We start from the raw sequence: 5,369 nt of genomic DNA, 5'->3' as shown, positions 1-5,369 counted from the left end.
GCGAAGCTGAAGTCCGTCCAAATCATGTTAGCAATTGCCGCATACTATGATTATGAGATATGGCAGATGGACGTCAAAACGGTATTCCTTAACGGCTATCATAAGGAAGAACTGTATATGATGCAGCCGAAAGGTTTTGTCGATCCTAAGAATGCTAACAAGGTATGCAAGCTCCAGCGATCCATTTATGGGCTGGTGCAAGCATCTCGGAGTTGGAACATTCGCTTTGATGAGATGATCAAAGTGTTTGGGTTTATGCAGACTTATGGAGAAGCCTGCGTTTACAAGAAAGTGAGTGGGAGCTCTATAGCATTTCTCATATTATATGTAGATGACATACTTCTAATGGGAAATGATATAGAACTTTTGGACAGCATAAAGGCCTACTTGAATAAGTGTTTTTTAATGAAGGACCTTGGAGAAGCTGCTTACATATTAGGCATCAAGATCTATAGGGATAGATCGAGACACCTCATAGTTCTTTCACAAAGCACATACCTTGATAAGATATTGAAGAAGTTCAATATGGATCAGTCCAAGAAAGGGTTCTTGCCTGTATTACAAGGTGTGAGATTGAGCTCGGCTCAATGCCCGACCACGGCAGAAGATAAAGAAGAGATGAGTGTCATCCCCTATGCCTCAGCCATAGGATCTATTATGTATGCCATGCTGTGTACCAGACCTGATGTAAACCTTGCCGTAAGTTTGGTAGGGAGGTATCAAAGTAATCCCGGCAAGGAACACTGGACAGCGGTCAAGAATATCCTGAAGTACTTGAAAAGTACAAAGGATATATTTCTCATTTATGGAGGTGACGATGAGCTCGTCGTAAAGGGTTACATCGATGCTAGCTTCGACACGGATCTGGATGACTCTAAGTCACAAACTGGATACATGTATATGTTGAATCGTGGAGCAGTAAGCTGGTGCAGTTGCAAGCAGAGCATCGTGGCGGGATCTACATGTGAAGCAGAGTACATGGCAGCCTCGGAGGCAGCACATGAAGCAATATGGATGAAGGAGTTCATCACCGACCTAGGAGTCATACACAATGCGTCGGGGCCGATCACTCTCTTCTGTGACAACATTGGAGCTATTGCCCTTGCCAAGGAGCCTAGGTTTCACAAGAAGACTAGGCACATCAAGCGTCGTTTCAACTCCATCCGTGAAAACGTTCAAGATGGAGACATAGATATTTGCAAAGTACATACGGATCTGAATGTCGCAGATCCGTTGACTAAACCTCTTCCGCGAGCAAAACATGATCAACACCAGAACTCTATGGGTGTTTGATTCATCACAATGTAACTAGATTATTAACTCTAGTGCAAGTGGGAGACTGTTGGAAATATGCCCTAGAGGCAATAATAAAAGGATTATTATTATATTTCCTTGTTCATGATAATTGTCTTTTATTCATGCTATAATTGTGTTATCTGGAAATCATAATACATGTGTGAATACATGGACCACAAAATGTCCCTAGTGAGCCTCTAGTTGACTAGCCCGTTGATCAACACATAGTCATGGTTTCCTGACTATGGACATTGGATGTCATTGATAACAAGATCAAATCATTAGGAGAATGATGTGATGGACAAGACCCAATCCTAAGCATAGCACAAGATCGTGTAGTTCATTTGCTAGAACTTTTCCAATGTCAAGTATCTTTTCCTTAGACCATGAGATCGTGTAACTCCCGGATACCGTAGAAGTGCTTTGGGTGTACCAAACGTCACAACGTAACTGGGTAACTATAAAGGTATACTACGGGTATCTCCGAAAGTGTCTGTTGGGTTGACACAGATCGAGACTGGGATTTGTCACTCCGTACGACGGAGAGGTATCTCTGGGCCCACTCGATAATGCATCATCATAATGAGCTCAAAGTGACCAAGTGTCTGGTCACGGGATCATGCATTACGGTACGAGTAAATTGACTTGCCGGTAACGAGATTTAACGAGGTATAGGGATGCCGACGATGGAATCTCGGGCAAGTAACATACCGATTGACAAAGGGAATTGTATACGGGGTTGCTTGAATCCTCGACATCGTGGTTCATCCGATGAGATCATCGAGGATCATGTGGGAGCCAACATGGGTATCCAGATCCCGCTGTTGGTTATTGACCGGAGAGCCGTCTCGGTCATGTCTACGTGTCTCCCGAACCCGTAGGGTCTACACACTTAAGGTTCGGTGATGCTAGGGTTGTAGAGATATTTGTATGCAGCAAACCGAAAGTTGTTCGGAGTCCCGGATGAGATCTCGAACATCACGAGGAGTTCCAGAATGGTCCGGAGGTAAAGAATTATATATGGGAAGTCGAGTTTCGGCCATCGGGAAAGTTTCGGAGGTCACCGGTATTGTACCGGGACCACCAGAAGGGTCCCGGGGGTCCACCGGGTGGGGCCACCCATCCCGGAGGGCCCCATGGAATGAAGTTGGAGGGGAACCAGCCCCTGGTGGGCTGGTGCCCCCCCTTGGTTCCCCCTATGCCTAGGGTTGGGAACCCTAGGGGAGGGGGCGCCTCCACTTGCCTTGGGGGGCAAGGCACCCCCCTTGGCCGCTGCCCCCCTAGGAGATCCCATCTCCTAGGGCCGGCGCCCCCCTAGGGTCCCTATATAAAGAGGGGGAGGGAGGGCAGCCACAGCCTTGCACTTGCGCCTCCCTTCCCCCTTGCTACACCTCTCCCTCCCGCAGACGCTTGGCGAAGCCCTGTTGGGATCCCTGCTGCATCCACCACCACGCCGTCGTGCTGCTGGATCTTCATCAACCTCTCCTTCCCCCTTGCTGGATCAAGAAGGAGGAGACGTCACACTAACCGTACGTGTGTTGAACGCGGAGGTGCCGTCCGTTCGGCGCTAGGATCTCCGGTGATTTGGATCACGAAGAGTACGACTCCCTCAACCCCGTTCTCTTGAACGCTTCCGCTCGATCTACAAGGCTATGTAGATGCACTCCTCTCTCTCGTTGCTAGATGAACTCATAGATTGATCTTGGTGAAACCATAGCAAAAATTTTATTTTCTGCAACGTTCCCCAACAACTTTCGCAAGTGGCCGTGTAGGGATTGACAACCCCTTTATTGCGTTGGTTGCGAGTTCTTTGTTTGTTTGTGTAGGTGCGTGGGACTTGTGAGGAGCCTCCTACTAGATTGATACCTTGGTTCTCAAAAACCGAGGGAAATAATTACGCTACTATGCTGCATCACCCTTTCCTCTTCAAGGAAAACCAAGGCAAGCTCAAGACGTAGCAAGAAGGATTTCTGGCGCCGTTGCCGGGGAGGTCTTAGCTCAAGTCAAGACATACCAAGTACCCATCACAAACTCATCTCCCTCGCATTTACATTATTTGCCATTTGCATCTCGTTTTCCTTTCCCCCACTTCACCCTTGCTGTTTTATTCGCCCTCTCTTTCCCCCAACCTCTATCTTCTTTTCTCGCTCTCTTTCGCTTGCCCTCTTCTTCCTCCTCTCTTTTGTTTGCCGTTATGTCTGAAATTGGGGAGATTATCGTCAATATGGACGATAATGATAACATGGAGAATTCTGATGCTCCTTCTGAAGAACCCCCTATCTTGCATATTAAAAGGTTTTTAATCGCTAGTGGTAATATTATTGGAAAAGGGGTTATTCAAGACTTGTTTACTTGTGCTGGTGCTTTACCTTCTATGGGTGGTTCTATTCTTCATAGAACTAGTAGTCTTGCGGATGCTATTGCCATGCTTGTAGTTGAGCTTGAAAGACAATTTATGCATATGCATCCTTGCATACAAAGAATTTTTCTTGAATTTTCTAATATTGAGCATTCTTCTATTAAGCGCGCCGCTATTATCTTTTTGGCACATGAGTTTAGATTTATAAAGAAAGAGGCCAAAGAAATCTTTGCGCACTATAGGGTGGACGCCGGTCGTCCTCCCATAGAAGCGATCCTCTTTGATCAAGAGGAAATTAGGCGTTTTCAATCTTTGAACCATGTTGCTTTTAACGAAAACCTTAAAAAAAAGGTTCCTACCAATGTCCTAGTTAAAAGAATTTCTGAACTTAATAATGATTTTGACCTTCGTGCCAATGAGCTAGGATACTCTCTTGAGTATAGGCTCACAAAGTTTGGTCAAAAGAATGCTTATAATGATGAATTAGTTGTGCAATACGAAGGGCCAAAGGAGGAACCCATACCTCCTGAGATCAATCTTGGGGACTCTTGTCCCATTAAATTCCACCCTTTTGATTATTTTTGCTTGCCTCAAAGAAAACTTACTGCTGAACGTAGAGAATATGAGATGAGTTTTCGTGATCTATCTTATTATTATGGCACTACTTAGATCTATCCTCGCTTTGATGCCTAGCCGGGGCGTTAAACAATAGCGCTTGTTGGGAGGCAACCCAATTTTATTTGTGTTTTTTTGGTTTCGTTGCTGTTTAGTAATTAATTTTTCATCTACCTTCTGTTTAGATGTGTTTTCATGTTTTATTTAGTGTTTGTGCCAAGTAGAACCTATAGGATAACCTATGGTGTGAGTTAATTTGATTCTGCTGAAAAATAGAAACTTTGCACTCACGAGAAAAAAAATCAATAAATCACATAAACGTTTTTTTGCGTTGATTCTTTTTTATGTAGATCAATAGACAAATTGCCTAAGACGTACTATTTTGGTAGGAGTTTTGGAGTTCCAGAAGTAACCGAAAGTTACATATTGCTACAGACTGTTCTGTTTTTTACAGATTCTGCCTTTCTTGTGTTATTTGCTTATTTTGATGCATCTATGGCTAGTATGTAAGGGTATGAACCATAGAGAACTTGGAATACAATAGTTTTGACACCAATATAAATAAAGAATGAGTTCATTACAGTACCTTATGTGGTGGTTTTTCTTTCTTTCACTAACGGAGCTTATGAGATTTCCTGTTGAGTTTTGTGTTGTGAAGTTTTCAAGTTTTGGGTAAAGATTTGATGGACTATGGAATAAGGAGTGGCAAAAGCCTAATCTTGGGGATGCCCATGGCACCCCAAGATATTCAAGAATAGCCAAAAGCCTAAGCTTGGGGATGCCCCGGGAAGGCATGCCCTCTTTCGTCTTTGTTCATTGGTAACTTTACTTGGAGCTATATTTTTATTCGCCACATGATATGTGTTTTGCTTGGAGCGTCTTGTATGATATTAGTTTTTGCTTTTTAGTTTACCACAATAATCCTTGCTATACACACCTTTTGGGAGAAGCCCACTTGATTGGAATTTATTAGAATACTCTATGTGCTTCACTTATATCTTTTGAGCTAGATAATTTTGCTCTATGTGCTTCACTTATATTTTCTAGAGCACAGTGGTGGCTTTATTTTGAAGAAATTATTGATTTATCATGCTTCACT

This window comes from Triticum aestivum, chromosome 1B (genome assembly GCF_018294505.1).
Source record: "Triticum aestivum cultivar Chinese Spring chromosome 1B, IWGSC CS RefSeq v2.1, whole genome shotgun sequence".
In the NCBI taxonomy this organism is placed as follows: Eukaryota; Viridiplantae; Streptophyta; class Magnoliopsida; order Poales; family Poaceae; genus Triticum; species Triticum aestivum.
The sequence above is the reverse complement of the archived record's forward strand: the minus strand, read 5'-3'. Positions refer to the sequence as shown.